The 13,127-nt window shown below is 35.1% G+C and overlaps 1 long non-coding RNA gene across 2 annotated transcripts; it reads left to right on the top strand.

Moving 5' to 3' along the window:
- The first annotated feature begins 5,153 nt into the window (after positions 1-5,153).
- On the top strand, positions 5,154-11,543 carry LOC127968394 (uncharacterized). Of its 2 annotated transcripts, XR_008155967.1 has the most exons (4): positions 5,154-8,762; positions 8,953-9,037; positions 9,242-9,328; positions 10,898-11,543. It is a non-coding gene; the product is annotated as an uncharacterized LOC127968394 (long non-coding RNA). The 2 variants fall into 2 exon arrangements; XR_008155966.1 differs by having other exon boundaries at positions 5,154-9,037.
- The last annotated feature ends 1,584 nt before the right edge of the window (positions 11,544-13,127 follow it).

The raw sequence follows: 13,127 nt of genomic DNA, 5'->3' as shown, positions 1-13,127 counted from the left end.
GTTACAATAGGCTAATGTATGCAAAAGTTGTTAGCATTTTTCGAAAAAATCGTTATAACTATTGACCACAAGGTGGCGCTGCCCCCAATTTTTTTGTGTACATTCAGGGCATGGAGCCGGACATTTTTGTAATTATTTGCGAAACGATACGGAACTTCATTCTTAAGATACAGCAATTTACAACTAAATCCAAAATGGCCGACGCCCAAAATGGCCGAATTGGGAAAATTCGGTATCATTCGACTCGAAATGATGCACTGAATCTAAAGACACCACTTTTGTGATTTTTGGCAAAACCGTTCAGAAGTTATGAGCAAAAACATGCATTTTTCATATCTCCTGACCACTAGGGGGCACAGCGCCGAAACACTGCAGGTAGTCCCAGGAAATGGTTGTTATAAGACCCACCAAGATTGGTCTCAATAGGCCAAACCGTTGCGGAGATATAGCCTCACGTTCACGTTTGCGTGCTTTTCGAAGAATTCGTTCATGAGCTATTCGGAAACGGTTTGAGAAATCAACTTGAATTCCATAACTTTTTGCCAGCATGGTCTGAAGATTATCTGATTCAATTTTCGTGACAATCGGTGCAACGGCCTAGGACGAGTTCGAAAAAGTAGGTTTTACGAACAATTGACGATAGCGAAAAAACTAAGCCTTGCGATTTTTGAATTCCGGTGTCCATTCGACTCGGCATGAGCCAAGGAATCACAGGAAAAAATAATTTTCATTTTGTGGCTTACGGTTCAAGAGTTATTAGCATCAAGTTTTTGAAAGTTTAGACAATTGGTGGCGCTAGAGAGTTTGAGTTAGAGACTTCAAATTTGCTACGGTTAATGTTCAGACAGTCCTCTATTAGTGTGCCAAATTATACAACTTTCCCGCAATCGGTTCTATGGGCTACCATAGACTTGGGGTGGAAGAAGAAGAAGAATAAATATAGCTGCAAGCAGCAATTACGGGGCCAAGCACTCCAACGGCAAATGTAGGAGCTAAGCATGGCATGAAGCATCACACCAAATACATTAATGAGCAATAACAGTAATTTTGGAATTATTGTAATTGAAATGGCAAAAAAAAAATCATAATACCACCTCTAGTAGCATGATTACTTGGCTTATAAAGTTTGACCAATAGGTGGCACTGTTATGAAATCAATTTGGTGTACTCTGTTTGACTTTTCAATGACACACACAAAGTTTGGTGTTAATATGCCACAGCATTCCAGAGATGCAGCCTCAAGTGTCATTTTGTCATTGTGTTTCAACTTCGTCGCTTTGGTATGCGAAAACGGTTTTGTCTATCGACACAAAATCCATAACTTTGTGTCAACATAGTCTGAAGATCATCTGATTCGAATTTGGTGAAAATTGGACCTACGGTTCATGAGGAGTTCGAAAAAGTAGGTTTTCCACATAAATCAAAATGGTGGACCGGAACTTCAGTAAACACTGGCATATTTGGTATCTATGTTATCGGCATAAGCCAGGGAATATTTTGAGCCCAGTTTCGTTGCAATAGGCTAATGGACTAAAAAGTTATTAGCATTTTAAAAAGTGTAATTACTCATGGATAATGAATGGTTTATTACTCTTGACCAATAGGTGGCGCTGTTACCAAATTTATGTGGCATGGTCAGTGTGAGGTGGCGATGACACATACAAAGTTTGGTGCAAATATGTCAAAGTGTTGCAGAGATACAGCCTCAAATGCATTTTGGCACCCTTCCAGAAAATTCGTTGATGCGCTAAATGAGAACCGTTACGTATATCGACACAAAATCCATAACTTTTTGCCAGCATGGTCTGAAGATGATTCACGTCAAATTTGGTGAAAATCTGAGCAACGGTCTAGGAGGAGTTCGAAAAAGTAGGTTTTCAACATTAAGCAAAATGGCGGACAGGAAGTAAGGCCAATTTTCACATTATTGGTATCAATACTCTCGGCATGACCCACAGAATATAGCGAGACCATTTTAATTTTAATAGACTAATTTATTCAAAAGTTATTAGCGTTTATGTGATATTTCATTATAACTATTGGCCACAAGGTGGCGCTGCCACCAAACTTTTTGAGTACCTTCAGGGCATGGAGCCGAATATTTTTGTAATTATTTGCGAAACGATACGATGCTGCGTTCAAAAAATACAGCATTTTGAAACATAATTCAAAATGGCCGACGCCTAAAATGGCCGACACAGGAAAATTGGATATCATTCGACTCGACATGACTCACTGAATCTAAAGAGACCAGTTGTGTGATTTTTGGCCAAACCATTCAGTAGTTATAAGCCAAAATATGCATTTTTCATATCTCCTGACCACTAGGTGGCGCTGTGTCGAAACACAGCAGGTAGTCTCAGTTCATGCTTGTTATAACACACGCCAAGTTTGGTCTCAATATGACAAACCGTTGCCGGGATATAGCCTCACGTGCATGTTTGCGTGCTTTTCGTCAAATTTGTTTACGTGTCATTCGACAACAGTTGGACGAATCAACTTGAATTCCATAACTTTTTGCCAGCATGGTCTGAAGATGATCTGAGCCAATTTTCGTGGCAATCGGACTAACCGTCTAGGACGAGTTTGAAAAAGTAGGTTTTTCGAATAATTGAAAATAGCGAAAAAACTAAACCTTGCGATTTTTGAATTTTAGGGTTCATTCGACTTGGCCTGAGCCAAGGATTCAGAGGAAAAAAGAATTTCCATTTTCTGGCTTACGGTTCAAAAGTTATTAGCATACAAACATTGAAAGTTTGGACAAGTGGTGGCGCTAGAGAGTAGGAGTTAGAGGCTTCAAATTTGCTATAGTTAATGTTGGGACTGTCCTCTATCAGTGTGCCACATTATACAACTTTCCCGCAAACGGTTCTATGGGCTGCCATAGACTTGCGGCGGAAGAAGAAGAAGAAGAATAATAATAAATATAGCTGCAAGCAGCAATTACGGGGCCAAGCACTCCAACGGCAAATGTAGGAGCTAAGCATCGCATGAAGCATCACACCAAATTCATTAATGAGCAATAACAGCAATTTTGGAATTATTGTAATTGAAATGGCAAAAAAAAAATCATAATACCACCTCTAGTAGCATGATTACTTGGCTTATCAAGCTTGACCAATAGGTGGCACTGTTATAAAATCAATTTGGTGTACTCTGTGTGACTTTTCAATGGCACACACAAAGTTTGGTGTCAATATGCCAAAGCATTCCAGGGATACAGCCTCAAGTGTCATTTTCTCATTGTGCCTCAAATTCGTCGATGTGGTATGCGAAAATGGTTTTGTCTATCGACTCAAAAGCCATAACTTTGAGTCAGCATAGTCTGAAGATCATTTGATTCGAATTTGGTGAAAATCGGACCTACGGTTGATGAGGAGTTCGACAAAGTAGGTTTTCAACATAAATCAAAATGGCGGACCGGAAGTTCAGCTTACTATGGTATATTTGGTATCTATGTTATCGGCATAAACCAGGGAATATTTTGAGCCCAGTTCCATTCGAATGGGCTAATGCAATAAAAAGTTATTAGCATTTTTACAAGTGTAATTATTCATGGTTAATGAATGGTTTATTACTCTTGACCAATAGGTGGCGCTGTCACCAAATTTCTGTGGCATGGTCAGTGTGAGGTGGCGATGACACATACAAAATTTGGTGCAAATATGTCAAAGCGTTGCAGAGATACAGCCTCAAATGCATTTTGGCACCCTTCCAGCAAATTCGTTGATGCGCTAAATGAGAACTGTTTCGTATATCGACACGAAATCCATAACTTTTTGCCAGCATGGTCTGAAGATGATTCACGTCAAATTTGGTGAAAATTGGACTAACGGTCTAGGAGGAGTTCGAAAAAGTAGGTTTTCAACATTAAGCAAAATGGCGGACAGGAAGTATGGCCAATTTTCACATAATTGGTATCAATGCTCTCGGCATGACCCACAGAATATAGCGAGACCATTTTAATTTTAATAGTCTAAATTATTCAAAAGTTATTAGCATTTATGTGATATTTCATTATAACTATTGGCCACAAGGTGGCGCTGCCACCAAACTTTTTGAGTACCTTCAGGGCATGGAGCCGAATATTTTTGTAATTATTTGCGAAACGATACGATGCTGCGTTCAAAAAATACAGCATTTTAACACATAATTCAAAATGGCCGACGCCTAAAATGGCTGACACGGGAAAATTGGATATCATTCGACTCGAGATGACTCACTGAATCTAAAGAGACCAGTTGTGTGATTTTTGGCCAAACCATTCAGAAGTTATAAGCCAAAATATGCATTTTTCATATCTCCTGACCACTAGGTGGCGCTGTGTCGAAACACTGCAGGTAGTCTCAGTTCATGCTTGTTTAAACACACACCAAGTTTGGTCTCAATATGACAAACTGTTGCCGAGATATAGCCTCACGTGCATTTTTGCGTGCATTTCGTCAAATTAGTTTACGTGTCATTCGACAACGGTTGGACGAATCAACTTGAATTCCATAACTTTTTGCCGGCCTGTTCTGAAGATGATCTGAGACAATTTTCGTGGCAATCAGACTAACCGTCTAGGACGAGTTCGAAAAAGTAGGTTTGTCGAATAATTGAAAATAGCGAAAAAACTAAACCTTGCGATTTTTGAATTTTGGGGTTCATTCGACTTGGCATGAGCCAAGGATTCAGAAGAAAAAAGAATTTTCATTTTCTGGCTTACGGTTCAAAAGTTATTAGCATAGAAACATTGAAAGTTTGGACAAGTGGTGGCGCTAGAGAGTTGGAGTTAGAGACTTCAAATTTGCTATAGTTAATGCTGGGACTGTCCTCTATCAGTGTGCCAAATTATACAACTTTCCCGCAATCGGTTCTATGGGCTGCCATAGACTTGCGGCGGAAGAAGAAGAAGAAGAAGAAGCAGAATAATAATAATAACGCCAACGGAAACAATAGGTGCCTACGCACCTTCGGTGCTTGGCCCCTAAATATAGCTGCAAGCAGCAATTACGGGGCCAAGCACTCCAACGGCAAATGTAGGAGCTAAGCATGGCATGGAGCATCACACCAAATGCATTAATGAGCAATAACAGCAATTTTAGGATTATTGTAATTGAAATGGCTAAAAAAATCATAAATACAACCTCTAGTAGCTTGATTTACTGGCTTATCAAAATTGACCAATAGGTGGTGCTGTTATCAAGTCAATTTGGTGTACTCTGTGTGACTTTTCAATGACACAAACAAAGTTTGGTGTCAATATGCCAAAGCATTGCAGAGATACAGCCTCAAGTGTCATTTTGTCATTGTGCCTCAAGTTCGTCGCTGTGGTATGCAAAAACGGTTTTGTCTATCGACACAAAATTCATAACTTTTTGTCAGCACAGTCTGAATATCATCTGATTAAATTTTGGTGAAAATTGGACTAACGGCTGATGAGGAGTTCAAAAAGTAGGTTTTCAACATAAATCAAAATGGCGGACCGGAAGTTCAGCTTAATCTGGCATATTTGGTATCTATGTTTTCGGCATAAACCAGGGAATATTTTGAGACCAGTTTCGTTGCAATAGGCTAATGCATTAAAAAGTTATTAGCATTTTTATAAGTGTAATTATTCATGGGTAATGAATGGTTTATTACTCTTGACCAATAGGTGGCGCTGTTACCAAATTTATGTGGCATGGTCAGTGTAAGGTGCCGATGACACATACAAAGTTTGGTGCAAATATGTCAAAGCTTTGCAGAGATACAGCTTCAAATACATTTTGGCACCCTTCCAGCAGATTTGTTGATGCGTTAAATGAGAACCGTTTCGAATATCGACACGAAATCTATAACTTTTTGTCAGCATGGTCTGAAGATGATCCACGTCAAATTTGGTGAAAAACGGTCTAGGAGGTGTTCGAAGAAGTAGGTTTACAACATTTTGGCATAATTGGTATCAATGTTCTTGGCGTGATCCAAAGCATATAGGGAGACCATTTTCATTTCAGTAGTCTAATTTATTAAAAGTTATTAGCATTTTTTAGAAATGTCATTATAACTCCTGACCACTAGGTGGCACATCGACTAAACAGTGCAGGTAGTCTCAGGTCATGGTTTTTATGACAGACACAAAGCTTGGTCTCAATATGCTAAACCTCTGTGGAGATATAGCCTCACATCCATTTTTACATGGTTTTCGTATAATTCTGTTGTGGATTATTTGAGAAGGGTGTTAAAATCTACTTGAATTTCATAAGTTATTGCCAACAAGGCCTGAAGGCAGTCTGAGAAGATTTTGGATTTTCGGCCTACACCACGACTGAGAAAATTTAGAAAATGCAAATTTCAAAACTTTATTATAATATAACGACATAAATTCTGATAAGTATAGACAGCAATAAGTAGTAAATAAATTGTGATAATAAATAAATCTTGTAGGTATTTTATGAGTGAATTTGTTAAAGTAGCCTATTTAAGAGATCGGACATGAACTACTCCCACAACTATGCTTAAAGTGACAATTTCTTAATATAACAAAGAGAAATATGAGCATTATGCAATGGTTAAACTAATCTATCACATTTTGTAATTTATTTGTATATGTAAGCCAGCTATGGAGCTAGTTAGTCTAATTAAAATACCCATATCTTTCATTTCAGCTTTGTGCATATGTACAGTGGAAAATGACATACTTAAACTTAATTATTTCATTTTATGAATTCTAGATTATAGTCTTTGTCATGGTCTTTTTAAAATAATATTTAGCCAGTTTTTGGTGAATTAAAAACAAGCAGTATGTAACTGTTATTGAAACAACATTACAGAAGGTTAAATTTATTTTAAAGAAAATAAAGTAAAATTAAATAAGCAGTTAAGTCAAGGAAAACATTCCATGGTGTCAGTGTTGGCAGGTAAGATGTTTTAAAAAGTCTATTTCAAAATACTAAAAACATTACAAGCTAATTCATTAACTTGTTATTTTTATCTTTACCGTATTTTCCGGACTATAAGTCGCACTTTTTTAATAGTTTGGCTGGTCCTGCCTATTTATCAAAATTAATTTAACATGAACCGAGAGAAATGAACCAAGAGAAAACATTACCATCTACAGCTGCGAGAGGGCGCTCTATGCCACTTAGTGCTCTTGTAGTCTACCACCAAAAGCAAGGACCGCCCTCTCGCGGATATGTTGTCAAATCTTATGATTTTTTGTTGATGTCAATTTTATTTTATTTTAATATAATTTTAATTAGTTTGATGATGATTAGTAGCCTACTAACTTTATCAGAACTGTCAGAAGTGATGTTGCTTAATATATGGGTGTAGGAGTGCATGGTGGTCTCAAAAGTGTGGCACTTCTGACCAAAAAACAAACTATGTACAGCAGGGGCGACTGGACTGACTTCTTACACTTTAGTATTAATCATTTAACTCAGGCAGTTACATTTATGTTAAGAGCATAGTCCCTGGAGAATAGGTTTTATTAGCTGGCAATGTTCAATACACATTTGAGAGTGTCTCATTTTAAATTCTGTAACCTGAATTTCAGTCCACAAGGTTGGTCAGGAATTCTCATTTCTTTCATCATCTGAAACAAGGAGATTTAAATATATTTGGTTTAACTTCTGTAGATACATACAATTATGTGTGTTATCTCTGTTATTCTTTCATATTCTCTGATACACCTTACTAACGTTGTTTAAGTTATTGTCTATGTTGTCTTGAGAAAGACAATATACTGTTACAGTGTTTAAATATTATTATACTTGTGAGACCAATAATTTTCAGCTGTAGTGTACATAAGTTTACGGCTTTAATGTTACAGGCACCAAAGTAGTCAGAGACAGTGGATTTGATCTGTAGTTTGTTTCTATATTTTTTGTAGATGATAAGACTGATCAAGTTTTTTTATGAAAAGTTAATTATAAATATTTATGAAAAATTAAAGATTTTCCCATAGATTTGCATTGGCTGAGAAAAAAAATTCTATGGGACGACTGCAGTCCACTAGAGGGAGTAACAGCATAAGAAATGGTGCAACTTCCCTCATTTACTTTCGTTTTCATATAGATAAATGTACACATAATTGCTTAATTTTCTTTTTTGCTTTTATGCAGCCAAGCAAGGCTAATATATTTGATCATGACCATGTCAGGTAGTGAGTATCTGATTTTCAGAGAGGCCGGTGTGAAATACGTTCTGTGAAGGTATTTTTGGTGCAGAACAACTGATCGTCTGTGACCGTAGAATGTGCATTTGTAGAGATTAGCCACACGTGTACCAGTAAATTTGAAGTCACAGATAAAAGTTGTAGATATTTTTCCCTGTTCCACAAACATAATATAATAGTTATACCTTCTCGAATCCTTCACTGCAGGTGCACAAACTATATTTAATGAATAACAAATCAAACTGGTAGACATGTTGTGTCCTAGTATTTCTGCAGTAAATATTGTGCAAAACATATTCACACACCGACATCAAAAATGACATCATTGCACATCTGAAAATCATTGAATTATTGCAATGATATTTGCAGACTGTAGAATGTTTTGTTATATACATTTTTCTATTATGCCTTTTCTAGCACAAACAGAAGTGCATAACCACAACGGCGTGAATCTGCTGCTACGAGACTCAAAGCTATTTTTCACGTGCAAATTTCGCGGGCGCTCTTGAGATTTGGCCAATCAGAGGAGCTATACTATCCGATTTTTGTTACTTAATGTTTGTGAATCATATCGTTGTAGATCGTATTTTGGAGCTGTTTGTGATTAACGTTACATCAACTGGTAAGTTATATAGTTAGTCCACATAACGTTAAATTAATCAGAGAATATTGTAATTCTACACTGCCTGTTTATCACAGGATAAGTCAGATATACGTTGCATAACAACGAGCTAACGTTAAAATAGTAAAGAAAACCGAGTAAATAAAAAACGTTGTTATGTAACGTTAGACCTTTTATATTTTATTTCCAGGTTGTGGTCATCTGTCATGTCATCTGTAAAGGAGGTGTATTGGAGTCTTTTCTTGTGATTATCATCGTAGCGGTGCTAACAACAGGTGAAGCTGCCATTAACTACTATATTAGCCGAGTTAGCCACTGACTGCTAGTCTTAACTAACTCACAGAACGGGACTAGCAATATATAAATGTATCAAGATTGGTTAACAAATATGATAAATGTTGTTTATTTGATTATAAACTCTTTATGTTGTTCTATGGTAGTTTTATTCTGACCATTAACTATAAAATGCTGTCTTACAGGAGATTTCTCCCAGCAAAAACACAGATGCTGATTTTGAGGAGCTCATCATATGGCCAGCTGTCCATTTTATTGAAATACAGAATCAGGTAACCCAAAATATTTAGATTTTGCATTAAATTTACATTCATGTATGTGTCCGATGCTTTGACCCAAACCATAAGGTACAAATTTTATAGAGGTAAGTTATCCAAAAAGAAGGCTACTTTTGAGTAGGGTTTTTTTTGTGTGTGTGTGTAGTTTGTGATTTGGATCATGTTATCTGCTATACATTCCAGTCATAGCCTTTACTTGTGATTGCAATCATAATAGTGATTACATCAACAGGTAAGTTAGCCAAAGTAAACTAGTAAAATTATTATTATTATTATTGTTATTATTTTTAATTGTTATACATTGCTTGGGAATCAGTTCCATTATTTCAGCAATATAGCAGTTTGATCTACATAAATGCTTTGTAAGCGATATAGCTTTAATGATTTGTGATGGATCATAAACTAACTGCACTTTCCTTGTAGGTGCATTCAGATAGTATATAGTGTATTAAACAATCTCAAAGCACATACAGCACAAAGACAGTTGGGGCAAATTCTTTAATCTTGGTTGAATGTTTGTTAAGAGTTTCTATGAACCTTGTATTTATAATACATTATAAGGGTATTCTTACCCAGTTGTAATGAATGCTCTATCTATCTATCTATCTATCTATCTATATATATATATATATATATATATATATATATATATATATATATATATATATATATATATATATATATATATAATGTGTAATATGTTGTATAATCATATGAATATTTTTAATGTATTATAATATTTATTTATTAGTGGTTATAGGTTTTAAGAGTGTGATGATTTAAAACACACAATGAAGTTGTTGCATCCACTTAAGTAACAATTAATTACATTTCTCAGTTATAATGTATTATAAGTCATTATTATATCTTGCCATGTTAGTTATGTTACTTTACATAAATCAGACAAAATTCACTTGGTCCACTAAAAGACAAAATGACTATAAGTAAGTTTGTGAGTATGTAAATATTCTACCAACACTTACCTGAAGTTAAGCCTACTAATAGTCTAATGGGAGTTAGTTGCTATGTAGTTGTAAAGTTGCTTATAGTCAACACAATATAAGATAGAGATCCTGAAATCTGGACCTTGAATCCACTTTCCTGCAGAGTTTAGTTCTAATCGTAATCAAACACATTTGAGCATGCTAATCAATGCCAGTTAATGTCTTTGGAATCATTAAAAAATCACAGACAGATGATCAGGGTTGGAGCTAAACTCTGCAGTGCATTGGACCTCCAGGAAAAGATTTGAGGAAGGGGGCTATAAGAGGACCATCAAAATAAAATGTAACCTAATATATATTTAAATCTAGTAGATTTAATATGATATTTATTGTGTGTTTTAAACAAAAGATACTCTTAAAGTTATGACCAGAGATATCTAAGTATTATGTATTTTAATTGTTTGTTATGATTATACATGAGATGATATAACATATGATAAGGGTTTTTATAATGCATTATGCATTCACTGTAATGCCTTATGAATACCATTATAATCTAGTATAAATATGGGCTTTATAGAAAATGTTATTGAATGTTTTTAATGTCTTGTGCTTGCAGGTTCATTCCGAGAATCAACCCTTGTGCCTCCAAATGCCATTCAAAGTTATAGATCAGGTGGAATTAAGGAAAAGGTGCAAAGAAAAACCGTCGGCCTGAATCCTGTCGCGGTGTTTCTTATGAGAGAGCTTACCAGCTTCGCCACAATTACTCAAATTTAACAAAACAACATTTTATTTTATTTTTTTTAACGGTATTGTATTTCTGTAAAGCCTGTTTTGGGATAGTGATGATTCCCTTTTTCAGCTAGTGCATGCTAGGGGTCAATACTTGTCATTTATATTTTTAAAAGAAGAATATTATCAGGACAAATGGTAATAAGTTATTGTGATTTGGGGGGGGGGGGGGGGGGGTTAAATAAAATATGGTTTACAGTGCTGTATTGCAATTGTATTGTTTTATACAGGTAAAAATGCAAATAAACTGAACAGTACTAACACTGACAATACAGTAATAATAATTTAAATGAAAATACAGTAATAAGACATTCATCTACTGTAAAATTTTCAGCAATCTGATTAGAGTGTAGCTTATCAGTTGGCACCTGAATGAATGGGAAGAAAAATAAAATAATAAAAAAGTTTGTGAGTATTTATTTTTCTTACATCCCTGACTGTCATGCTGTACATTTGTTAATAATTCAAATATATTCAATCATCTTGTATATGACACTAATAACAAACTGTAAATATATGTATATATATATATATATATATATATATATATATATTATAGATTCTCTTTGTGAGGTGAAGCAGGGATGGATAAAACTGGTCCTGGAGGGCCACAATCCTACAGTTTAGCTTTAACGCTAATCAAGCACTCCTCTACCAGCATTGTCATTAGGATTACTAAAATATACTAAAATGTGTTTTGCACAAAGACTGTAAGGTTTTGCACCACTGCAGCAATAGTAGCAAAACATAAGTGTACGAGTTTATTGATTTGTTATTCAAAAAAAATATTTGTGCACCTGCAGTGAAAGATTCTAGAAGGTGTAATGATTGTGTTGTGTTTGTGGAAAAGGAAAACAATCTAGGCCTACACGTTTGTAAGTTTTGTCTGTGTCACAGACGCTCAATTGTTTTGCACCAAAAATCCTTTCATATAATGTAATTAACATGTTTCATGTAGGCCATCAAATTAGTTTTTAGTGTTTTGTTTTTTACGTTTAATTGTAGTCAGCAGCGGACCTAGTTGAAAACCCGCGAGTGGGGTATCTGATATGTTAGCCAACTTTATAATTCATTTTATGAAGACGATTTAATTTCACTAATACATTTTACATTTTGCCTTAGAATTAATTAAACATAATCTACTTCTATGTATGTGTCTTCGACTTAAATTACGGAAGTCTTAAAAATGAAATTGCATGTATTAGAAAAAAAATGTAATTACTAAATATTTAAGCACATCTTACCAGGTCATACTACATTTATTTTGATGTATTTATTTTTACAATAAACTACAATTTTGAAGTAGCTATTTCTTAAATCATTTACTACAGTGAAATAAGCAGACAAAAAAAAAAAAAAAACATAGCTACGGGTTATTTGCTAGACTTGTCATGGCACTTGTGTACTGTTATTGTTCTCATTTGTAAGTCGATTTGAATAAAGCGTCTGCTTAATGATTCAGTGTAAATGTAATGGGATAAGTTAAAGAATGAAAATTTTACTGAACATAAATCTTATAGACGCAGAAGTGAAAGTACAAAAAAAAAGCTCTGTTTCGATAGCAAAAACGTCTTTGACCATATAGTGTAAGAGAACAATCCAGCTGAACTAGCGGAGTAGTCTACTCGTCGCATAATTCATTTGTTCTCTGTAGCCTACGTGGCTGACGCTAAGACAGGAGAGCTGAACCACTTTGTTTTAACTGTTTATTTTTAATGTGTGCTCCCAAACGTGATGCGGGCATAGTTAAAACCCGCATAGCTTGTTCGCCTATTTTCATTTTTTTTCAAACCATTTGTAACCATTTTAACATACAAACCTATATCCTGAAGATACCTTAATATACGAGATGTCTCTAGCCTCAGTAGTCCAACGTCTACAACAAAACTAATGCAAAGGTTTAATGCCTACTTATTTATTTTAGTCAGTTCAAGTTAAATTATAAGCTTTAATATATATATTTTTAAGTCGACTTGAACTTAGAGATAAAATTGCTTAAAGTGTATTTTTTATATATTAAATAAATATGAATGCACATCTTCCCTTGGATTAAT

Source organism: Carassius gibelio, chromosome B11 (assembly GCF_023724105.1).
Source record: "Carassius gibelio isolate Cgi1373 ecotype wild population from Czech Republic chromosome B11, carGib1.2-hapl.c, whole genome shotgun sequence".
In the NCBI taxonomy this organism is placed as follows: domain Eukaryota; kingdom Metazoa; phylum Chordata; class Actinopteri; order Cypriniformes; family Cyprinidae; genus Carassius; species Carassius gibelio.
Note: the sequence above shows the minus strand (reverse complement) of the source record. Positions and strands in the feature narration are given on the sequence as shown.